The 25,805-nt window shown below is 46.8% G+C and overlaps 1 protein-coding gene across 2 annotated transcripts in view; it reads right to left on the bottom strand.

Annotated features, from left to right (window-relative positions):
• The window catches only part of ARHGAP24 (Rho GTPase activating protein 24), a 1,758,332-nt gene that overhangs the window by 559,941 nt on the left and 1,172,586 nt on the right, over window positions 1-25,805 (bottom strand). Inside the window, exon 1 of one of the 2 annotated variants that reach the window (XM_078676291.1) lies at window positions 12,728-13,617. The exons of the other annotated variant lie outside the window; for it this stretch is intronic. The gene's annotated coding sequence lies outside the window, so the exon portion shown is untranslated. Of the gene's footprint in view, window positions 1-12,727; window positions 13,618-25,805 lie in introns of those variants that run through there. 2 annotated transcript variants of the gene reach the window in all.

The following is a 25,805-nucleotide window of genomic DNA, read 5'->3' on the forward strand; positions in this document are numbered from 1 at the left end:
TTGCGAAGGGGTGATGTCGTTGTTTCCGGCGTTGGGGTTGGAGAGCTCTTTCACGATGTTGAAGAGTTCCTTGCAGTTGTGTGCGTTGTTATCCAGTCGGTTCTTGAAAGCCGTTTTCTTGGCGGTGCGGATCAGTTGGTGGTGTTTCCGGGTGGCGAGCTTGAGGGTGGACCTGTTGTCCGGTGTGGGTTCCTTTCTCCAGACTTTCTCGAGGGCTCGGCAGTTCTTCTTGGAGCTCTTGAGTTCGTCGGTGAACCATGGGGCTTTCTTACTGCCGGGTCTGCTGGGCGGGGTCCTCAGGGGGGCGAGTTCGTCCGCGCAGCTGCTGAGCCACTTCGTGAGGTTGTCGGCGGCCTGGCTGGGGTTCGCTGAGCTGGCCGGAGGGTGCTGGCTCAGGGAGGCGGCGAGCTGGTCGGCTGTGATCTTGTTCCAGCTTCTTCGTGCAACCTGTTGCTGGTGGTGGTGGATCGTCGTTCTCCTGAAGGTGAGCCACGGCACTCAGACCAATCATAACGCACAACGCTGCATTGCAGCGTTAGGATTGGCTCACGGGAGGGAGCATGTGTGCTTTCGGCAGAGAGACGATACCACGATGAGGGGCACAGAGGGAAGACGACTCGAGATGTGGCGAGAAGGTAAGTGTTTTTTTTATTTTGTAAACCCTCCCCCACGACCCCTGCCTCTTCACTCTCGTTCCCTGCCAGCCGCAACTGGTTGGAATTTACATTAGCTCTCACTGACAAATGGAAAAACTATATTTGACACTAGAAGGTAGGGCTGTCACTTCTTTTGACTGACCTCCATATAAAAATATTGGCCGTGCCAGTAAAAACCAGCCAAGATGGCAACCATCTAGAAGAATGTCTAGTTCTCACTCACCAGCCAGCCTTAGCTGTCTACAGGCGGAAGCCCTGTTGTGGACATGCCAAAACCTTACAGAGAGTTTAGATCCCGCCCTTACTTGCCATTGCTTGGCTTCAGTGACACTCTCATTTGCTTGCTTCTTATTTGAAAGCTTGTCTTCCCCTTCTCCTGTTTGACCCTCCCCGGGGCATGGCCTCTTTCCCATCTTTTTGATTAGATTACTTGTGCCCTTCCCCTGCTCACACTTCGGGAACTACTTTTTAGGTCTCTAAGAGGCGTGGGCTTGAGCAGCGAAGCTGCTGGCCACGCCTCTTCGAGAGCTATTGTTTGTAAAAAGGGTACTGTCAGCCCCACCCCCTTTTCCAGTGGGTAGCGTCAACGTTCATGGTAAACGCTGGCTTCCCATTGGAAAAGAGGGGTTTTGGGTGCCACCCTGTCCGTTTTTCGGACAGCCCATCCGGACACCGTAGCTCGCGTAAAGACGTTTCTTATCAGCTTGTTTATTTAGCAAGCTGATAAAAAAGTCTTCACGAGAGCTGGGCGGCGCACAGGCATTCCGAGGGCGCATTCACTCCCCCCTTCTCGCGTGTCAAGCAAAGGTTCATGGAAAATTCAGTGCGTCTTCTGTTTCCCTCTCTCCTCCACCCCCACCCCACTCTCAAGTCGTGAAGTCAGAGGATTGCTGGCAATTTCGTTCGCGATTTACAAATACTGCTTTCATTCACTGTTTATGAACTCCCATCTTGTGCTTTACATTTCTTCCCTTGCGCATCGTCTTTTCTGTATTGTAAAGTGGCACAATACATGCCTCTTCTATCCCGCTTCACATGTAACAAAACATTGGACACAGCCCTTTAAGTGGGCCGGGTCGCTCCGGGTCCCAGACCCGGTAGTATTTTGAAACTGGTCTCTTTCGTGCACTGTATTCATGTCCTGAACTCCAAGTGAAAATAACAATGATCTATTTTGAACAATGGAGGTCAAAAACGTGAAGCATGCCATGTCACCCTGCTTAGATTTCACCGCTTTATTTAGCCCACATTCCTGCCAGTCTTTGCTTTTCCAAGAGGCTGTTGTACGTTTCTTTTCAGGGGACAGATTACTCTTGCTGGTGCATAATCCGAACGGAGAGCCAGCCAGGTGTTTACAACAGCGTGCATGCAAGTTTCTCTCAGTGTCTATCAAGGGCTAAAAGATGCTCAAATATGTGCTCATCCAATCCAGGGCCTCTTTAGAAAGTGCACAGAGCAATGATCACATATGCCAGTCGCATTTGTTTGTCTATGCAAATGTGCAGCCGCGGTCGGCAGTAGGAGTTCCTGCAGGGCGGTGACGTGGGGTGGGGGAGGGGCAGGGTGGGGGGTAGTAATGTATGGATTACGGAGTTTAACAGGTAAGTAAACATATAAATAAATAAAACTAATTTTGTTGCGCGCACTGCATCAAATTTGGTGATGCAGTGCACGCAACAAAATTCGTTTTATTTATTTATATGTTTACTTACCTGTTAAACTCCGTAATCCATACATTACTACCCCCCACCCTGCCCCTCCCCCTCCCCATGTCACCGCCCTGCAGGAACTCCTACTGCCGACCGCAGCTGCAAATGTGTGGGTACGGTTGCAGTCTATAGGAATGTAAATGTATATGTTTAAACTACGTCCTAAATTATATAGCAATGCCCGTTTCAAGGACCTCCACTTATTTTTCTCGCACTTAAACCCATGGCGACCCGGATTACCCATGTTTGCACTGGTCCCATGTGTCTGAGATGCAGCGGGCTCTTAAAGGAGGACAGGGCAGGAGGAGGGTGTGCACGGACTCCGGGGGCCGGAGGCTCTGTGCACGGAAGGGATAAATATTTACTCTGCGGCTCACTCACTCACTTCACAGCGCGACATGTTCTCCTGAGCAACCAGGTGAGAGAGGGCCACATGGGAGCGGATGTTTACAGCCTCCGACCCAGAATAGACCAGCCCCCCTGAACCCTCCCCAAACACCCATAAAAATACACACGGTGGGGGGGCAGGATAGGCATGTCTGAACCCCAAAGGGTGGAGTCTTCAATGGGTCTGCCTGCTGCTCAGGAGGTTTAGTGCCGTCGACATATAATCAGAAAAACGCCCAACACAAAAGCACGTTGTATTTATATTCCCCAAGGCAGCTGCAACACACGCACGTACTTCCACTTATGCGGTCTCTAAGGCCGCTGCCACACATGCACATGCACGCACGTACGTACATGCCCTTTATACCTTTGTTTACTCTCTGCCCTCGTCTCCCGTTCTGTTTTTAGGTCTCGCCTCTCAATGCGCATGCGCATTGAGCGAGACTATAGGGGCTTAAATAAGGTTTACCTAGACTGGCGATTGACTGGCGATTTGATGCTGTGCCCGTGCGCTTTTAGGTCAATGCGCAAGCGCATTGACCTAAAATGCGCGTGCACATCATCAAATCGCCATCTGTTCCCCAGCAGCACTCCTCCCACACCTTTGAAGTGAAGCTTAGCTTCACTTCAAAGGCCCCTGCTGCTCTCCCCGCTCCGCCCCCTGCTGCGGCCGTGTCGCATTTCTCCTCCCCCCTCCCCACAGCAATGCCCTCTGTCTTGTTTACCAAATGGTCATTCCCACAGCCTTTTGCTTGTTTTTAAAAGTTTGCGAGCCGTCTATTTTTTTTCATCTTGTGTGCAAACGTCTTATCTTTTGCCTTTGGAAAGTATCATGTAAAATAATTATTTTCACAATGTTTTCATAGTCCATTTCAAGACCCTCAAATTTAATTAGCTGCTTAGATAGCCGTTCAAGTTCGCTCTTTTTAAAAAGCGCGCATGAAAACTTGTTTACTTACTTTCTGAATCTGCTACTGAGACAGTTCCGTACGATTGCCGCATGGCTTGCTTTTTGAAGGTACTAACGCCCTGTGCCAAGGGTGCATGCATGTGGGTTGGGTGTAGCAGTAAGTGCAAAGGCATTTTTTTCTTGACATTGATATCGGGGATACTTTAAATATGGCGAGGCTGGGTGTGGTAGTTCCCTACACTGCTCTTGCTGACTGCAGTGATATCTTAGCACTTTTAAGCAGCAAGGGTATGCTGCAGTCAAAGTAATACGAAATGACGTCAACTTTGGGGAATGGCTTAAAATATAATTTTAACTCGTAGTTTCTGTGCCTTGTTCCCTGTTGTTCTCATCTTCATCTCCCCCATGGTTACTCCTTTCCCAGGTCTATCTCCATTGCTCTGCCTTCCACCTCTCATGCCTCTCTCCCAAACTCATCTTCTCCCTTTCTATACTCAACTCTCTCCCTTTCTATAATCTCAGACTGCCTCTCCTGCTTCTCTCTCTTGCTTCGCTCTTGGGCTCCCTGTCCGTACTTCTCGCCCCTGATACACTCTGTCTCCCTCTCCATGCTTCTGTCCCCTGCTGCACTCTCAGGCTCCCTGTCCGTGCATCTCACCCTTGCTTCACTCTTGGGCTCCCTCTCCGTGCTTCTCTTCCTTGCTGCACTCTCTGCTCCCTCTCTGTGCTTCTCTCCCCTGCTGCACTCTCGTGCTCTCTAGAGATGTGGCCTAACGACCAGAACTAATGACATAAAACAACCTAGGCAATCATAATTTGCGTAGTTTACAATAAAATGTTGAGCGAAAAAGAACCTACCAATCAATTAAATTTCTAATATTTATTCACATATATATATATATAAAAAACAACACATCAATTACAGACATATAAAAATTATATGTGAGTAAATCAATTAGTCACAATACTTATAAAACAAAGAAATACAACACAACAATTTTCGAAGTTTGAGCTATTGAAATTACAAATAACAGTGCCTTTTATTTTTGTTTTCGTTTTAAAAACATAATTAAAAGACATTGTCATTTACAATGCAATAGCTTAAACTTACGTAATTGCGAGACCTATTGCATTGCAAATGCTTGTTTTTTCTTCTTTCAACTATCCATGAGAATGAATGTGTATTCTAGGTATCTCCCTCATGTGCTGCTTCTCTCCAAACCCCTGCACTCTCTCCGTGCGCTCCAGCTGCTCTTGCTTTCTTTGCTCCCTGACCCCCCCACACTCATGTTGCTGTATGGCTCATTTGTTTCTCTCTCTCACACTCGCCTGCTTCTCCCCCCATATCTCTCTGTGTTGCTCTCTCCCACATGTACAGCTTTACCCCAATCCAAGCAGGCTTTATTTTTTTTTTATAGCCACATTCATCCAATGAACTGCTCCTCCATTGCTCTCCGAACCCTTGTGTGCAAATCAGTTTTTCTTTTTTTGTTGCGATTTTTTGGGAAGGCCCAGCAGCTGTGATTTGCTGCTCGGTGCTCCTCAACATTAAAAGCACTTTTGCACACTTAACACTTCTTTTTTTTACCAGTTTAAATGGAGTCCATCATCTTAGATCAGACAGTTTAAAAAAAGGAAAATAGTGTCTTTGTCATTCTATAGGTGCACACATTCATGGTAACGCACGGGACGCCTCCAGAATTGCATAACTGGCAGGAGTGACTTCAAGCCCAGAAGGTGAGACCTGTTCCTCTCATTATCTCATCTCCTGTCCTGATACGTGCAATTCATAAATAATCTGGACCTGCGAGTACATGAGTAAGTCCTTTGTCCTTGTGGCAGGTCCTATAAAAGAGAAACAACCAAGATTCTTTGTACAAGGAAGAAGGCTGGAGGTGGTGGATACTTTTCCTACCTAGGGGTTTTATTTGATAGCAAAAATATATGGCACATGTAGGTTTTTTTTATGGAAAAGAGATTTGGGGCCGTTTTCAGTTTCAGAAAAAAGCGTGGGTCCAATCCAATAGACACAATAAAGAAGATTTATAAGGCTAAAACATATCTGTTGCTACCTATGTGGCAGTCATATGGGGCACGATTGACATATCCCTTTACAGCAAATAAAGGACAGCTTCCTGAAGAGGTTGGAGGGTGGCACACAATCATGCACCACTTATAACTGCCATTCTGAGTTAGACATGCCGTATATCTCGGATAAGGTTTATCTTACACCAATATTATTATGGCACTCAGCTTGTAGAAAGGAATCTCTCAATCCAACTAAATATATTGTGAAGGATTGCTTAAGGTTGGATGGTATGAGTATGATAAAATGCTCCAGTATATTAAGTCCAACCTTCAGTCAATCAGCCTATATACATTTTTTGAGGATCCCAAATCATGTTTAACCATCTCAAGGAAGGAACTGAAGGCCTAATTATTAGATAAACTGGGAAGAGACAGATGGATGCATAACTGTAATAAGCAAACAGTCAAACAATATAATTTTAGGCCCTAAGATAGATAAAACTGTGAGCTTTTATTTATCCTTTGTTATGAACCGCCAACATAGATATGTATTACTGAGGTTTCGATTGAAATATATCTCTCGTAAAGTAGGTTATCCATCTAACATAAATTAGACCAATACGCTCCCTGTCTGTCCGTGTGATGCACGATCTCCCCACTGCAACCTTCATTTTATATTTTTCTGTAAATTGTGTATTGAGGAAAGAAATAGGTATATTCTACCACTTGTGTGGAGACTTAATTTTAGCATAAACAAAGAGAGAGCGAGGGAAAAAATGGGGGGTATGTACTCTTCCCAAGAAAATAATACAAAATAACAATAGAGACGTACCCTGAGTGAGAATCCAAATTCACTGCATCAAAGGACAATGGAATAAGGGCAACCCATTCGGTTTTTTTAAAAACCCTCACCCACCAACCTAATTGGTGGCATGCTTAATCATCGAGTTCCTACCTAGAGTGCTGAGTCCATCCCAGATGTGCTTCAATGCCTGATTACAGCGGAGCGGGTTTTTTTTGTGATAGACGTGAATTCAGTGTGATGGTTTAAAATTGTCTCTAGGATTCTCCTTCAGGCTTGAAGTATTTTATTGTTGAGGTCCTGGGACAAGATTAAAAAGAAAACAAAGAGGCGGATATTTTTAGGACTGAATTGGTCTAAATTATTCTTGTGATGGTCTATATGTTCCAGCCATTGCACCGTAAGTTGATAGGCTTTCTTCAGGACCAGGAAGTGGTTTGAGGTCAAAAAAGCCCTTGTGAGATATCAGTACACACACATAGGTATACTGTGAATGTGGGGATGATCTTGTACTTACAGTTTTCACCAAAGCCCTACATATCAGTGTAACTAGGTTGGTGGGTGAGGGTCCTCCCCCGGTAAGTACATTGCTGGCACGGCGGGCCACATCTCCAGCAACATAATCATATTGTTTCACCACCCATTTGAAAAATGCATAGGTCTCTCTCATTGATGGCCAGCACCGAGATACACTTTTAGACACACCTCCCGCCAGAAGTTCTATGGAGGGCGCCCACATATTAGGATTTAGGCATTTGTTATGGTCATTTTTATTGGGCATTATTTACTGTTCTGGGGGCGTGGCCAATGGGCAGGACAATCGGCCGGCAGCAATTCATACCCGGACAACGTCGGGATGGGCTGCTAGTAAGGAAATAAAGGGGTACAGGGGTCTAATTGTGCATGTGAACATCTATTTATGAACTCCTCCCTTTTTTCTTCTTAGAGTCGATGTATTTTACTATTTTTAAACTTTTTTTATTATGAAATTGTCAGGATCCCGATGACGAATATCGGACGGAGCTCCCATATTTCCCCAACGAGACTTTTACCGGCGTACTCTCGTCCCGTCCAGAGGCTGGCCTGGAGCCTTTTAAGAGAATCCTTCCTGACGATCTCCAAGGGGCGGGTTGGTGACATATCCCACAGCTGTCCTATCGGATGAGACGCATGGCGCCACAAAAGGAGAGGCCCATCTGATGGAAGCGGAAGCAAGTTCCCAAGCCGGAGAAGACCCAGAGACACGGAAGCCAAGGGAAACAGACGAACTGGAGAGAGAGCTGACCGAAGACGCGCCCCCCGAGGTGACATCAAGCCAGAAGGCCAACGAGACCTCTCCTCGCCCCGCCACTCTCCCAGAGGAGGGTGGCTCCACAAGGTACGGGTGAAATTCCAGGGGTTTTCAGGGCACAGGCAGGGGAGGAATCCGTTTAGAGGGAGGACACGCTAGGAGTCACTCGGTGCAGGGTTTTAGGTGATCCTTCCCTCACTTACTTTTCCTACTGCCAGTAAAGGCATTCCCCTTTCGGTTGAACTGACCCGGTGTTATTTCTGTTTGTTTCCCCTTTCAGTTGCGAGTCTTGGGACAGCGGCAGAACTAAGACGACAGCAATCTTCACTCCCATTCAGACGGTGCTCTTGGTGAAGACGGGAAAAGTCCAACCCGGAGCAACTGTGTTACCGTGGACTTTAATTATTTTCTTGTGTAACAATAAAATTCCCTACCTAGCACCTATCCTTATGGATCATTACCTCATTGTGCGCAGAGGAAGCGCGGACACGAAGCCTTCAGGCAACAGAATTTTATACAATTATGTGCGTTTAATTGATAATGATTTTTTATGGATGATGATTACATGTATAGAATACCTTTAATGCCATCGATGTTTCGGCGAAATAAAGGTTTTTTTTTATTGATTGATTGAGGCCTATTGTCTTTGTGCACGCTCATTTTGTGATAGATGGCCAGCATTAATGTAGGAAAGTAGTTTGTTAACACTGGTGGAATCAAAGTAAACCGGGCTAACTAAATGGAGCAAATCAAAAAGGCCAAGGGTTGGACCACCAAAACATTTTTGTTTTGGAGGGTATTTGACTGTCACCGAGATTTGATTGGGCAAAAGTATTTGAACTTGGTTTCTTTTGAGTGAAAGACCATGAGCAACAATTACCAAAACATTACATGCTGTGATTTAAAGCTAAAACGAAGCATTATCCAATTTCCTGGCAACAAACTCAAATGCCGCACATACAAATCTGTTTATGTGAGCTCACCAATACCACCTACAAATTAAAATACCACTGGTGCAAATCTGTTTAAGAGAGCCGACCAATACCGCTGACAAGTTAAAATCCGACCGACATACAGGGCTGAACTGGGCGTACCGGGCACTAGGCGTTCTCCCGGTGGGCCAGAAAGGTGGAGGGCGTTTTTTAATGGTCGGGGGAGTTTTGTTACTGGGGTTGGTTTTGCAATAGTTCTGCAATATCAACCCCCTGTAGCAAAAGCAGCAGCAGTGCTTCTCACTAGCACATCCCCCAAACCCCGGGTATAGTCCAACTGAATTGCCAGGGCTGCATAGCTGCCAAGGTTTGAAATCGCTATGTGTGACATTTTCATAATTTCAGTGTCATTATGAGTGACATTTCAACGACTATGAGTGACACTTTATCACAAGCAAAATTAAGCAATGAAGACCAGGGAAACAAATAAATATTGAACATTACACCCCTGTGAGCAACAAGAAACACTAATAAGATCTTAGAGCTTCAGCAAAGCACCAGAAATCGAAGGGCAGGAGAGGCTCAAACACAGCCTAGGGGTCATAGCCCAACCGCAGCAAGGTGTAAGTTATTTAAAAAAAGACACACACTGAGTAACTGATTTGTAAAATGAAATAGAAAGTTGCACAGTTTACTAGTCTTTCAGGCAATGAACATATTATTTGTGGCAACAAAAAATGTATGTTTACTTAGTTAAATTGGGATAAATACACTACCTACGCTCACTCTCTCAGGCACTTGTCATGCAGCCTGTGGCCTCCTTCTCACAGCAGCTGCTGAGGCCGGGCTACGGCCCAGGGTCAGGTTACATTCAAGCTTCCTCCCGCTTTAATGTGCATCTACACCGATGCGACCATTATTTGCTGCACTAACTTCTTACTGACTGTATACCAATAGCCTGCCTCCATGCCGAGTCACTCAACTGGCGCTGGTGAGCCTGGGATCGAGTGCGGGCGGGATCTCATAATTCCGCATTACAATTGATCGTCAATTTATATTACCGGAGCCGGCGGTGCGCAGCTGCTGGCAGGCTGTGCCTTGTCCTGGCGGCCAGCACTGCGTGTCACCTGCACTAGACTGCTCTGCTTCTTACAACGAGTTCGGAGGAGCTGTATGGGTACCGCACTCAGTGATTTCTTGGGCAGAAATTTAAAGCGCAGCCGAAACTTATTTTGCCCACTTGCACTGCAGATGGAGGCATGATTCAGAGACCCACACAGCCTCGCTGTCTGTGGGGGTTGGGTCGGTCTGATCATTCATTTTTTTCTGAAAAACCTACTGGTGCCAGCAATGCTGGCTGCCATTGCCACTACTTCAGCCTCCCACAACGGGGTGCAGGCAGCCGCCCGCTGCAATCGATTCATGCGACCCCCTGCGGCCGCGGCGGGCGGCCATGGCATGAGAGAGACCGAGTCTTGTGCGCAGCCTGCACTCTCTCAGATTCCCCGCCGCTTCTGCACTTCCTAGTTCCTCTGGACATGAGGGCACTGTACCACCGGCACATCCGGATTTAATCCCGGACCCCTGGTGCCACGGTCGGTGATTGATAGCTGCAGTATCGACTGAGAGGGCAGCCCGCCCCCCCTGCAGTGTGTGATGATGAGTTCTGACAGTAGCCGCGTGCCGCACCGGCGCCGCACCATTTGCCGGCAGAGAGATACATTGTAGCGCTCTCAGCCACTACACAGAGCTGAGAGCTGCAGTCTTGTTAACTGTTTAGGAACTCTGCTGAACAGCACCTCTCTCGGACCAGCAGAGAGAGGCCGGGCACAGGTGCCGCTGGCGTGCCTGGCACAGGAGGCAAAATGCGTGACAATGCATTTCAGTGCGGTGATGCGGATCACCGCACTGAAATGCGTGAGCGTCACACCTGTTGCGTGACGCTTGGCAGGACTGGGGCTGGTTTGGGTTCCCAGTCCGGCCCTGCTGACATAAAACCCTATATGTCATCCTTCACTTTGAAGACTGACTCGTCATTAATCCTGTGATATGCCTGTGAAACAAAGACCGACTGCTTCTAATCTGACACCATGTGTGAACCTGAAACCATTACGTCATACTTCTGCAAAAAACCTGCAAGCTTAGACTAAAGGATCTTCATAGTACCAAGTGGGACTTAAAAAAACATATATACATTTGTTCCAGCTAATAGACAGACGTGTGTCTTGTTTTACAGATAACAAATTCTTATTGTCCAGAACAATAGCTTAATTAGAGCCTGTAGTTGCAGGTGGGGCCCACAACTCATTTTTGGGGACTACCACGTCTTATTCCTCCACAGACTTTGGTCCAAAGCAAGAGAAAGAAAAACACAAAAGAGAGTGGGAAAGTAGGAGGAAGAGGACGAAAGGAAAAACAGTGACTAAGAGAGAAACAAAGGATGAAAAGAAACTGAAAAGTGAGATAAAGAAACAGGGGCATCAGGTTTCCAGCTAAGTTTTCAGCTCCAGCACGCATTCTTTTAGAAAGTATACATTAAAAGAAAACAGTGAAGCAAATGATTGGACCATACAACATAATATGGAGAGGGCATGCTACATTTTCAAAACTCATGGGCTCTTTCCTTTTTGTTCTTGTGAAAATAAAGAACACGCCAAACCTTATGTTACAATTTAAGTTATGAATAACAAGCAGAAAACAAAGACTTAAAGCCAGGTGAAACTTGAGTCGTCAGAACCCTATAAAGTGCTGCTTGCTCCACGCGTGCAGCCTTTGAAGGTGGCGCATGCCAGGACACCACACTGTTCCATAAGGGACTCACTTCAAAGGCTGGCACGGGCCTGTCAAAGGCTTCCTGTCTAACCATATAATTTGTGAGCTAAAAGTTGCAAGTTGATAAAAGTAAATCACTCTTTTCGACAGGACAGTAGCCACTTAAGCCAGTGGCGTTGCCAGTGCGTCATGGGCTCTAATGCGATGACTACCCTTGAGCCCTGGCTGCTGATCAAATTGTGAAATACATCAACAATAGGATTCAGAGGTTCCCTCAGGTCTCGGTGTCCTGGTGCCACTGCACCTGCTGCACCAATGGAAGCTACTTCCCTGAGTCAAGCTCTTGCGGTTCAATAATGGGTGTACAGACATGTCTGAGAACTCGCAGGGGTTAGTTCCAGGAAAAAGGTATTCCCGGGAAAACTCAGAGTACAGTCATGAGGAGACAGCGATGCCTAGAAACTCGTAGGGTTCTGTCCTGGAGAGGCCGGTCGGCCTGGGGTCTCCTGTGAATCAGTATATGTGACTCCCAGAGAGACAAGTGGGCATGGGAGCTTCTGTGTACCAGCATATATGAGTCCTAGAGAGACAGGCAGGCCTGGGAGCTCTGAAAAAGTCAGTTTTGAGGAGACCTGGATGACTGGGATCCCTCAGGGTGCAGTCAATCTCACCTGGAAACTGGGTCCTGAGGAGACAGGCCGGTCCCAGAACTGTTGGGGTTCAGTCATCAGAAGATGGTCATCCATAAAAAATCTGAAGGTGAGCCCGTAAGATAGATTCATGACTGGGTATCAAGATGTGATTGTTGACTGAGGAAACCGTTATACCTGGAAATGTTCGCGTATGGGCCCATTCATCCATTATGGAAGTTATGCACTCCAGACAGAATCTCAGAGACAGAGGGAATTTTCTCAACACAGGGAATTTTCTCAAAGCCAACCATGTTTCACTCAATCTACCACAAAGAAACTGGAATACATGTATGGAATGGTTTCCTTGACAGCAGAAGACCAACCCAAATTACCAAAAATAACCAATAACTGCTAGATTAGCCTCTTAACTTTGGATTTCAGATTCACATATTACTTGTTGCAAAGTGCTTCACGCCTCATCAGGGTAATAAGCGCTATATAAACGCAATTACAATAGATTACAATGGAAACACGCCATATCTCCGTGGAACGTGACCAAGGTCTATAAACATGAAATAAAAGATACCATATAGCATGTACGTGCTCACCTTGGGCAGAAAGAATCAGCTGCACAGAAGGCTCTCTCCCAGCCCTGCACAGAAGGCTCACTACCAGTCCTCCACTGAAGGCTCACTATAAGTCCTCCACTGAAGGCTCACTACCAGTCCTCCACTGAAGGCTCACTCCCAGTCCTCCACTGAAGGCTTACTCCCAGTCCTCCACTGAAGGCTTACTCCCAGTCCTCCACTAAAGGCTCACTTCCAGTACTGCACTGAAGTCTCACTCCCAGTCCTCCACTGAAGGCTCACTCCCAGTCCTCCACTGAAGGGTCACTCCAAGCGCTCCACTGAAGGGTCACTCCAAGCGCTCCACTGAAGGCTCACTTCCAGTACTGCACTGAAGTCTCACTCCCAGTCCTCCACTGAAGGCTCACTCCCAGTCCTCCACTGAAGGGTCACTCCAAGCGCTCCACTGAAGGGTCACTCCAAGCGCTCCACTGAAGGGTCACTCCAAGCCCTGCCCCGAAGTCTCACTCCCAGCCCTGCATCTGTTGCTCCTCTCAAATCATTCACAGCACTTCCCTCACGATTCCATCACCCAGAAAAATCACAGCACAGCTGCCACAGAAATGCACCTCGTGGAAAGAGCTTCAGGTGCTGCGCGCTGCAGACCAAGGTCACAAACGGCTGAAGAGAGAGGGCGCGAGCAGGCCGCCTACCCTGCAGGCATGCTCCTCTGAGGCGCCGTGGAGCTCTGCACCTCACAGCACGGGCAGCGCGCGGGCGCCGGGGAGGGCAAGATGTGGTGGCCGTGATGACGCGGTGTCCGCGCGGGTCTCTCCTCAGCTGCGCGCGGACCCAGCACGCGTCTCCAGCGGCGCCGTCCTCGCGCACCGAGAGCCCAGGCTTGCATTAGCGACAAACGCGTCCAGCGCTCGCCTTTCCCAAGGGCGCAGGGGATGAGAGAGAGCCTCTCGGATGCAACAATTTATGACCGGCGCATTAGTGGAGCCTTATTAAGGCACGCCATCGGGAACTCGGCGCGGGAAAAGTTTCCATGCGGTGTCACCGAGCCCCTGAGTCAGAGGGAAGCGTCTATCATGCAAATTGCGGACCTTAATTACATCCAGCCATTTTATTCTCACCAAATGTCCTGTCTCGATTAGCGGTATTATATTTCCGGCGCTGGCAATTCTTGTGACGGGAGATTACATATGTTTTTTTATGAGGCACTTTTGAGCAAAAGAACGGCTGCGAAGAAGAGCTTTACGGGCTCTACAGAGGAGCCGGGATTCGTCAGAAGCTAAAAATAGGGCTGCTCTGTAAATCAAGGCATTTGACTCCGTGGCCTTAATAGCTAGTGCATTACTTCCCTGGGCAAGCCGAATTAATCATTGCCGAGACCGACTCCAGTGCCCTGCGCGTTAGTCAGCAGTTGAGGAAATTGTTCATCCACCTTGTGAATGATGACATGAATTAACATCACATCCTTGTAAGTGCAGCTGTGTCTCCCCCTTACAATCTAAATACATTTCATGTTACACTTTATACAGCTATGTGGATGTTTTATGCCGTGGCATTTTTCATGTGCATTTATTTATTATTTTCTATAGATTTTAAACCAAAAAGAAGTGTGCAAGGAGTTGCAGTAAGATATAACAATCACATTGAAGATGTGAATATTAGGAGAGCCGTTTTCCCTGTGTAAAGTTATACCACTGTAAACTGAAAGCGAGTAAATAATATTTTTCTGATTTCAATTAGTATTACTTTGATAAACCGGCGGGAAACCTTTGTGCTGCAGTTATACATATGTGAACGTGGATTTATTAGTACAGTTGATCTAAACAGCATGTTTTTTCCCTGCCATGACTTAAATTGTGTATATGCAGATGTGCAAAGAGTAGTGTGCAATTTTATGGCAAGACCGGAGGCTCCTATTATGCTTTCTTATCTTGCATTTTATTCAATAGCAGCCAAGATAAGTGTAAAAACTACAGTTCCCAGAGGGCCAGGCAACAACTGGGCCATGGGAACGAGAAAACACGAGATAACAGTAACCAATCAGAAGGCACATAATAGATAAGAGCCCACACTGACTGCGCAGCTTCCTCTTTTCTTGCTGCTCGCAGTCAGATAAGTGTTCTCTTATCTATGCTCGCTATGTTTGATGTATATTTATGCATGTTTATGGTTAATGCTTAATATTACTTGCTGGTTTATGCTCTGGTATTCACGCGCTATTGCGCCGCTTTGACTGGCGCTTTGTGCGCTTCCTTACATTTCAGTTGTTCCGCTAGCTTCACGCTTGTTTCCCTCCCCCTTCCCCGCCCCGGCAGTGGTTTCGCCCGCTCCGCGGTCTTCGCGCTTGTTCGCGAACATTCTTACTGCTTTGGAGCTCGCCTGCCTCACCGGCGCAGGAGCCTGTTTTCCGACTTCCCTCTCACAACGTTTGCTCCGCTTTCCGTTTCCCGGCCAATTTCACTCATATTCTCGGAGCCGGCTGCCTGCCTGCCTTCAGCCCGGTCTCCTCGCTGCTTCAGAGTCGGCCCGCCCCTGCTCATTCCCCTGTTCACGCCCCCTGTATTTTTCACGTTCACATTAACCCTTCCCTACCCGGCTCTGGCTGCAATGGAAATTGAAAGCTCTTCTGAGGAAAATTCCTCTTCTATGGATAATGGGTCTCTCAAGCAGGACCTACACAGATTTATCAATAATTCTGTTGAACAGGCAATGGAAGTGTCTATGAAAAGACTGTCAAAAAATATGGAGAATTCCATGGTCAGCATGTTGTCCAAGGTTTTGGCCCATTCTGCGGGGGATAGCAGAAAACGCAAGGTGGAACACTCTGCTTCTGTGCAAAAATCTAAAAAGTCAGCTATGGTTAGCGAGTCTCACTCGCTTATGGACGAGGACGCAGTGCCTCCCAGGCCTCCTGCTAAGGAGGGGTTTGTCGGTTCCGAGGGCAAAAAGAAACAAAAATCCAAGCACACAGAGTCTCCTACGAAAAAATTAATGATTTCCACCATCTTGGACACAGATGATTATATGCCTGATGCTGACGACCTATTTGATATCTTTGACGTCACTGACCCTCCTCCCCCCAAACTTCCCAAAAATGATTCCTTTAACTTTGAGCCAGTGTTTGACTCGGAGGGTCTCCCTATGTTTGACCCGTCCTCCATTCGTCATCCAAACTCGACTGAATGGCTACCCTCTCACCATGTTGGTGAATACATTTCTGCCCGCCTTCGTCTCCCTCTTGAGGCGACTGTGCGTTCCAGGTTGAAGTCTGAGTGTCCCAAACCCGCCCTCCCTGATAAAATCACCCTCGTCCCTTCCATCGACCAACCTCTCCTAACATTCTTTTCTAAATTTGGCAAGGACCCTCGACGTGGGGTTGACAAGGCATGGTCCACGTGTCAAGACAAATTATTGGACATTGTGGGTCCCTTAGCCCGTATCTTCGACATGGCAGAGTCTGCCCGTCTTGAAGGTTCTGATCTTTCAGCCGAGGACATTTCCATGTGTGTCCAACGTGCCTTTTGCCTTCTGGGCAATGCCAACGCAGCCATTACCCACGAAAGACGTAAGGGCCTTTTGATCAAATTGGATCCCAAGCTGGCCAACCTTGCTCCTATGGACCCCGGCTCAAAGGCGAATGGTCTTCTCTTTGGAGAGAATTTGGTGCGCGACATCAGCCGATTTGTCTCTACCTTCGCTTCTCTTGACAAGGCTCAGCAATCTATCAAAAAGACTTTCGCCCCTCGGGTTTTTGGCCGGGCCGGACGAGGCAGGGGTCGCTCTTCCGGCCGTCCCAACAATCAAGGCTCCAAGAGTTCTTTCGACAACACCCAAGAATACAAGCCGCGATTTTACCCACAGCGAGGCCGTGGTTTCCGCGGCCGAGGGCGTCAAGGTTATCGCAACTCCAACTCCAATCAACCAGGTAAGCCTGTCTTCTTTCCCTCCTGTAGGGGGTCAATTGAAACTGTTTCTACCAAAATGGCATTCCATAAGTGCAGACCCGTGGGTCCTCACCACGGTTCAAGGCTATCTTATAGAGTTTTACTCTCCTCCTGTCCAGACCTTTTCCCCTCCTCCTCCCGTGTTCTCTCTGCACATGGCAAATCTCATTTCAAACGAGATAAAATCCCTCTTACAAAAACAAGCCATTCAAATTTTTCCTTACGACTCTACAGGCTTTTTAAGCTCCATTTTTCTGGTTCAAAAGAAGAACAAGAAGTTACGCACTGTCATAAACCTGAAATGGTTCAACCACTTTGTGGTGTATCGTCATTTCAAAATGGAGACGATCCTTCATCTGAGGGACACCCTTCGGCCACACGATTGGATGGTTCGCTTGGATCTCCAAGACGCCTATCTCACAGTTCCTATCCACCAGTCTCACTGGAAGTTTCTCCAATTCCAGTGGTCAGGAATGACCTACTGTTTCACCTCTCTCCCTTTTGGTCTCTCTTCGGCACCATGGTGCTTCACGAAACTGCTGAAGCCAGTGGTCGCCTTTCTTCGCTCTCTTGGTATCCGTCTCATCATCTATTTAGACGATATTCTACTCCTGAATTCAGACAAACAGGGTCTCCTCACAGATCTTCAGACCACTCAGTGTCTTCTTCTGGACTTAGGTTTTCTGGTAAACCTCGAGAAATCTTCTCTGGTCCCTTCTCAGAACATGGAATTTCTGGGCTTCCTAGTGGATTCGGTGGCGGCGTCGTTACGCCTTCCCCTTTCCAAGATTTCCAGAATCAAAGCGGAAATCGCCTCGGTGCTACATCTTTCTGTCATCTCCCTCAGATCTCTGGCCAGGATTGTCGGTCTTCTTTCTTCTTCTATTCAGGCAATATTTCCGGGCCCCATGCACTACCGGGCCCTTCAACGCTTGAAGATCAGGCACCTTCGCCAAGGTCTGGCTTACTCAGACGTCATCGCTCTAGACCAAGAGTCCCGCACAGAATTGCAATGGTGGATAGACCATTTAGATGCGTGGAACGGGCGCACTATCTTCGCCACATCCCCAGATCTTGTGTTAGAATCCGATGCCAGTCTATCGGGTTGGGGCGCCCGATGTGGTCCAATCTCGACTGGAGGAGCATGGTCAAGAGAGGAGTCCAGACTGCACATAAATTGTTTAGAGATGCTTGCTGGCTCCTTTGCGATCAAAAGTCTTTCCAAAGACAGGATCCGCTGTTCCATACTCTTACGCATGGACAATGTTTCTGCGGTTCGCTACATAAATCATCTCGGCGGCACAAAGTCCAAACCCCTAGCAGACTTAGCGAAAAGTCTGTGGGAATATTGTCTGGCCCATCATCTCTCCTTGACAGCGGAGTATCTTCCGGGCAACCTCAATTCAGTAGCAGACTGGCACTCGAGGTTCCTGCGCGACTCCAGCGACTGGAGGCTTTGTCCCTCCGTCTTCCTTTCTCTTTCACATTTATGGGGTCCCTTTTCTATCGATCTCTTTGCTTCTCGCCTCAATTCCCAATTGCCCCAGTTTTACAGCTGGAGACCAGACCCCTTGGCTCTTGCCACGGATGCTTTCCTCCAAGATTGGTCTCGTCAACTCAATTATGCCTTTCCTCCTTTCCTTATGATCAACAGAGTGCTGGCGCAAATTCGTCGCCAGGAATCCTCGCTGGTACTGGTAGTTCCTTTCTGGCAAGCTCAAATCTGGTTCCCCGTTCTTCTAGACATGGCGATGGATTTTCCTGTACTTCTGCCATCCTTCGACGATCTTCTTCTCAACCCTCTAGGCGAGCGTCACAGCTTGATCCTGGACCACTCCCTCACTCTGTCGGCCTGGAAAGTTTCCGGCCTCCCCCTTCTAACATCCTCATTTCACAAGAGGCTGCTCACTTTATCAGCCAGGCCTGGGCCCTGGGCACTTCCAAAGCCTACAAATCCGCCTGGTCTCTTTGGGCAAGCTGGTGTCTGGAAAGGTCTCTCGATCCCTTTTCAACCTCTCTAAGTTCTGTTATCAACTTCTTAGCTTCTCAGGCCAGCGCTGGGAAGGCCTATCGGACTATCAACCTTTATCGCTCTGCTATCTCCCTCCATCTTGCCCACATTGATGATAAGCCCGTTGGGGCTCATCCTCTGATTTGTCGTCTCCTCAAGGGTGTTCGATGCTCTAAACCACCGTTGGCTAAGTATACCTTTTTGTGGGATGTTTCTGTTGTACTTAAATTGTTCTTGAATTGGCCCTCTAATTCTGCTTCGTCTCTCAAAATGTTGTCAGCCAAACTTACTATGTTGCTTTGCTTGGTGTCTATCAAAAGGGTTTCTGATGTTAGAGCCTTGGATGTTTCTTCTCGCCATTTTTCCCCTACAGGTGTGCTGTTCCAGATACGCAGACGCACGAAGACTAACTTAGACTCTGTTTTTTATCCCTATTTTCCTGATCAACCCCAGCTTTGTGTGGGACAGTGTTTGAAAATGTATGAACAAAAGACCGCTGATCTCAGAACGCCCTCTTGTTCTCAACTCCTCATTTCCTTTCGTAAACCTCACCTTCCTGTTTCCTCCCCTACCCTTGCCAGGTGGGTTCGCTGGGTTATGTCCCTTGCTGGTATTGATGTCTCTGTTTTCGGAGCACATTCGGCTCGGGGAGCCATGGCTTCTAAGGCCTTTTGGGCTGGCTCCCGCTTAGAGGACATACTGAGATCAGCAGATTGGTCCAATGACAGTATTTTCCGCATGTTTTATTGTAAGCCTATTCATTCTGTTGCTTCTGATGTTGTTAATTTGCTTTGAACAAGCATAATAGGAGCCTCCGGTCTTGCCATAAAATGTAGATTTTCCTAGTTATTATGACGGAAAGTCTTAATTTTATTAAAGACACGGAGGCGAGTATTATCCCGCCGCTACACTACTAACATGTGTTCTCCCTCCCTACAGCGAATCCGGCCTTGCCACCTGCCTCATAAAAGATCTACTCTCCAGCGGTTCCGTTCCTCTCCTGCTTGGATGTCTCCTCTGGTTCTTCCAACTCCTTCGGATCCTTTCCTTGGACATTGGCTATGGATTCCACTGATTAAGGACTTCTGCTCCTGGACTTTGGCGTTCTTTCTGGTTATGGCTATATTTCCTTTATTCTCTATTGTTATCTGACTGTCTCTCAGCGAAAAGAGGAAGCTGCGCAGTCAGTGTGGGCTCTTATCTATTATGTGCCTTCTGATTGGTTACTGTTATCTCGTGTTTTCTCGTTCCCATGGCCCAGTTGTTGCCTGGCCCTCTGGGAACTGTAGTTTTTACACTTATCTTGGCTGCTATTGAATAAAATGCAAGATAAGAAAGCATAATACTCGCCTCCGTGTCTTTAATAAAATTAAGACTTTCCGTCATAATAACTAGGAAAATCTACATTTATTACTATTGCTGAGTGGTCGTAAGGGCCATGAGAAGTGAAGCCTGGAGAGAATCATACCTTCCCTCTCTTCCCTCAACCATGGTAATAAATGCATACAGCGGCGTTGCTAGATATTTTGCCGCCCGTGATAGCCCCAGCGTTTGCCACCCCGTGGCGAGGCAATGTAAAACTGGGGTGCTGGCGATTTCTGCGTTCGCCGCCCTGTGATGGTCGCAAGTAATAGCGGGGTGGACGCCGCAGGCCACATAACTTGTGCCGCCCCTTCCTTGCTACGCTACTGAATGTATACTAAATGAGTGAATCTGGTTAGCACTTCACTCATTCAAAATAACATATTTTACATTTATTTCTACTATCTATTTTTGTATGTTTTTTTTATTATTTAGTTTATTTATTTTTTAACAGAGTTTTATATAGCGCGAACTTGACCCGGTATCAGGTATCAGAGCGCTTTACAAAGCACCAGTTGTGTTACATGAGGACACATTCATTTTTTTGTTAGGCACGGGGAGATTACGTGATTTGCCCAGAATCACAGGATGTTCAGCGTTATCTATCTATCTATCTATCTATCTATCTATCTATCTATCTATCTATCTATCTATCTATCTATCTATCTATCTATGTTCTTTAATCTATCGTCTTCTATCTTGTGTTTCATACCTGTCTCTAAATCCAACTGGTGTCCTCTAGTCGAGCCATGCAGACTGGTCCAGCCACAAAGCCACATGATGGTGTGCTGTTTGGACTCCTGTTCAGTGGAAGATGAGGCATGGTCTGTATAGAGCGGCTCTCCATTACCGGCTCTCCATTACCAAGATCTAAAATGAATTCTCAGTGATTTTGATTCTCATAATTATCAGCAGGATTCTTGTGAGGGGCGAGGATTTAATGGGGCTGGTTTGTGTCCTTTGGAATGAGAGCTTATGTCTAGATTTGAACTGTGGCTCCTCTCCTGTTCTCTTTCTTTATGTAAACCCTATATCGGTCACTAATTGTCTGATTTATGTAAAGTACTACCTTTCGTGCCTGAACGTAATGCTTGCACTTGATCAATTCTTTTGACTTAAATGGACTTCTGGTTGGCCTCCTGCACCTAGAGTGTACCCGTCAATAGGGCAGATGTAGTCTTGCCTCCCTAAGGCCTTTCTTAGCCTTATGGAAACACACTGACCTTGCTTGTCGAATGGCAACAGCAACAATCTAATGGAGTTAGAGAATGCTAAAAGTGGCAGGTAAAGGGCTAATCTATGTGCCAATAGTTACATTTACCGAAACCTAGCATGGATGGGCCAGTGCTCTTGAAAGGGGGATGGCACATATAGTAGAGTAAAAGTCACTGGAGCTGCGAGTTGTCTTGCGGGTCTGCATGGATCTGTTTAACTGCTATCTCTTGACTACTGTCAGCCCAAAATAATCATCATGATAAACCCAAAAGCCAATGACAACAATATTGATTCTATATGTTGGTGAAACTAAATTCTATAAAGATGGCTCGTATTCCTCCAAGGCAGTCATTGCATTTCTAACGTCGACTGGCATGGGATTTTATTGTCTGTTAAGTTGACAATTGAAGCAGATGACATAGTGCCATTAATTGCTATTTCTTTCCCTTAGCACCTATCACACAAGAGATGTGGTATATTAAGTTTCTCCTTTCTCAATTTAGAACATTTCCAACTTGCAGTCGGTGTATTTGAAGTGCGTCTCCTTCCACCACAGCTCTGTAATGACTAGGTGGATCTTGCCCTTAATAACAAAGACACTCAAAGCAGCAGTGGCCACACCCACATTACCCTTCCCTCCTAAGCCGTCATGGCATACACTCTTCTCAGGAGGACTGAAGGCACCTGTGTGAGATGTTCAAGATGTAAATGTGACCAAGCTAATAATTACTAACCCATGGGGGAAACCTCAAGTGCCAACGGAGTCATGTAAAAATAATAACCACGCTACTCATAGAACATAATTTGTATGCACTGAGGGAAAATCTAGAGTCAATTGGTAAAATCTGTGGGCCTTCCTCGCTTTTATGGTGGAAGTCAATCGTGGACTGCTTTGATCATTCCAATCAAAGATCTCCAATTGTTTTTCAAGCCACAATGCCTGTGTTGCAAAGGCAGTATTATTAGTTCTAAGAACACCTGATCATTGTCCATTTTAATATGTTTTTCAGACAAAATGAACTTGGATAATGTCATATATCCAGAGGCCCAAAGAATTTGGGGGGAGGCGGAGCTCAAAGGGGAGATTCAATTTAAAGAGTTAGAAGCAGGTTTGTATAGAAGTGTGAAAGAGGCTGTAACACAGTGTGGAAGAGTTTGTTATTCTCAGTAGTATTGTTTGCAATCAAGATGTGCTTGGTAAATATAGTCATTAAGTATTAATACTTGTACACTTAACACTTGTATTAAGTATTAATAACACCTTGTTTTTACAGAGTGTGTTCACCACACTTTTGTTGGCTCTAAACGCTAGAAATAATAAACCTTTCCTTGTGACTAATTTAACACTACCCAGTTTACAGAACATGTAACTGTGAAAGTCTGAGTTAGCTTTACTGGGATTTGACTTTATGACCTGCAGACCACACTAGAAATCAGCAGTGTGTGCTTAAGCCTCTGAGCTGCCTTGCAAAAAGAGCTAAATTCCATAATTTGATTTTTGAAAGTTTGGCAGGATGCAACAGCTCTACAAATGCCTTCGACTGAGTGAGAATACTGGACCAGATTTCCGAAACGTTTTTATGGTTGCATACACTCTGATTCAGAGTTTGCAACTGCAAATGTTTTTGGGCATATACCAATCCCATTTTAGGAGTCGGTATAGTTTTAGAGACTCCAAAAATGAGATTGTGACTTTATATCCATACTAGCAGCCCGCCCCAGCGTTGCCCGGGGCAGAAGGGGGCTGGGGGCAGCATTTGAGGCTTGCGGCAGCGTGGCCCGGGGCAGAAGGGGGCTGGGGGCAGCATTTTTAGGCTTGCGTGCACCCATGACTCCCGCCCGTCCCTCTGCCCGTCCCTCGTTGCGCACCCGCGGCTCTTGAATGGTTCACTTACCGCGGCTCTTGGATGGTTCACTTACCTTACTCGCCGCTCCTCCTTGCGCTGCTGATCTTACCGCTCCACTGCTCCTCCGCTTCGCGCTGGTCATTACCGCTTGTCCGCTGCTCGCCGCTCCTCCCCGCCTGTCCACAGCTCCTCCCCGCGATCATGTCCTCCGCTCTTCCTGTTGCTCCTGAACGCCGCTCCTCCCCGCGCTCCCGATGTCATGACGCAGACGTCGCGGCCGGCGCTTCTTTCAGGGGACTACTTTGTTTTTAAAGTAAATTTTTTTAATTTACGTTTTTTTTTTTTTATGTAGCCTATGTCCATCTACACACCCTGACAATTTCAAGGATGTATCGGCGCTGTGGTTCCCGAGTTTACCTGGCTCAAAGGGTTGTGGTCTCTCTTTATAATAGTAGTATAGATGGTATTTTGAAGGCACGTGTTGCAAGTGTCATTTCCCTTGCTTAAGAAAATCTTTCTTGAAAAGGAATCACAACTATGGAGGTTTCCTGACTCTTTCACTCCGCCATCCCTGTGACTGCCATCAATTGGAGTGAATCGCAATTTACAACACGCCTTATGAATATTAATGTGGCAGGTCAGAATGCGCCACCACACTGAACGAGAATTGTTCAAGCCAACATATTAATACAAAGGTCATTTTGCAAGATTTAATGCTAGTTGCAAAAAGACTGGTCACAAATTGAAACCACCTTTTGCAACAAGACCATTGATGGATCTGGCCCCCTTTGAGGTGTAGAGCGCTCCTGAATTGCATTGGCTGTATGACCTATGCGCCCGACTTAGCTTATGCACAGAATCAGGAAGCAGCACACGTCTTTGTTTCCCTCATCACCGAACACTTGACACCGTTGTTCATGATAAACTTAAAATAGCTGCCCAGAGGAGCAGTTCTCTCTCACCTCCTGCTGTTGACCTTTTAGTGTATTATTTCGCCTCTTATGGACTGCTGGCATTGCAAAATATAATTGAGTATTTTAAATAAAGAAAGTAGACAGAATCGATCGTCACACCTTAAATTATGTCACACATGCTATATATTGACAAAGCTATACTTTACGTTTTCTTGAATCATTGCATTTTGCTGTCTTAATGTTTTTTCAGGTATTGATTTTTTCTGCTGGTGCATCACATATACATCGGTAAACAAGCATTGGCAAAGACTATAGGTCTAGGTTTTATGTCTAAAATAGGAATGCACAAATGATGTTAACTCAAGGGGAAGAGAGTTCAAAATGCCAAGACAGAGATTATGTATGTATGTATGTATGTATTGGCATACTTGTATAGCGCAATGACTGTCACCCAACGGGTATCCTGGCGCTTAGACTTCAGTAATCCATACAACCATGTTTCCAGCTACTGCCATGCTTACATTGTCCTAGGAAAAAGATGTGTTTTTAAAGCTTTCTTAAAGGAAGGGAGGTCTCCCATACTTCTCAAGGATATCGGTAGAGAGTTCCACAGTCTAGCTGCGGTAAACCTGAAAGAGCGACCTCCCATCCTAGTCCTCACAAACTTGGGAACTACTACCAAGCAAGCTGAGGCCGAGCGGAGAGATCTAGACGGGATATACCAGGAGAACAAATCCTGCAATGGAGACGGACCCTGACCATGTAGGGCCCTGAACACCAGGCAGAGGGCTTTACAATCAATCCGCTGAAAAACTGGCAACCAGTGAAGATCCGTGAGTGCCAAAGAGGAAGAGTCAGAACGCCGGCGCGAGAGGGCCAATTTAGCAGCGAAATTCTGTACTCGCTGCAGTTTTCCCACCAAGGTGACAGGCGCCCCCAGAAGTAGTGCGTTACAGTAGTCCAAACTACTTAAGATGATACTACGCACTACCTCTGGCCTAGCCCGCACGGGAAGAAGAGGTAGAATCTTCCGCAGCGTGCGTAGTAGTGCCATACAGGTGGCCACCGTTTTATTCACGGACACATCCAGCTGAAGATTGGAACCGAACATCACCCCCAGGTTCCGAACGGAGTCAGCCGGGAGAATAGTGCCCTGAAATGAGGAAGGCCAAAAATCCTGAGGAAGAGGCCTAGGGGTGCGGTCCATTGAGCAGTGCAACACCTCGGTTTTGGAGCTATTAAATTGCAAGGAATTGTGACTCAACCAATCCACCGTAGTTGTCATACAGTGGTGAAAGATCTCTTGTGACACAGCCTCCTTTCCCTCAAACGAAATGAAATGAAATGAAAAATTGCACTTATATAGCGCGTAACTACCCGGAGGCCTCGCAGCGCGAAGATAAGTTGGGTGTTGTCATCATAGTTGGTAACTGCTATGCCAAAGGATTTTATCAACTTAACCAGGGGACAGAGGTAAAGATTAAATAAAATAGGGCTGATGGCCGACCCCTGGGGCACGCCCTGCCCAACCCCTCTGATGTTGGATTTGAAGGGTGGCAAGGCCACCACCTGGTGTCTGTTACCAAGGTAGGATACTAGCCAATCCAGGGCCAAGCCAGACACCCCCACTTCCTCCAATCTCCTGATCAAGATTGTATGGCTGACCGTGTCGAATGCGGCCGACATGTCGAGCAGCACTAAAAAGGCTGCTCGACCTTGGTCGACACGCATCCGAAGATCGTCCAAGACAGTCACCAATGCTGACTCCGTCCCATGGGCTGGTCTAAAAACGAATTGAGCCACGTCCAG

Source organism: Lissotriton helveticus, chromosome 2_1 (genome assembly GCF_964261635.1).
Source record: "Lissotriton helveticus chromosome 2_1, aLisHel1.1, whole genome shotgun sequence".
Taxonomy (NCBI): domain Eukaryota; kingdom Metazoa; phylum Chordata; class Amphibia; order Caudata; family Salamandridae; genus Lissotriton; species Lissotriton helveticus.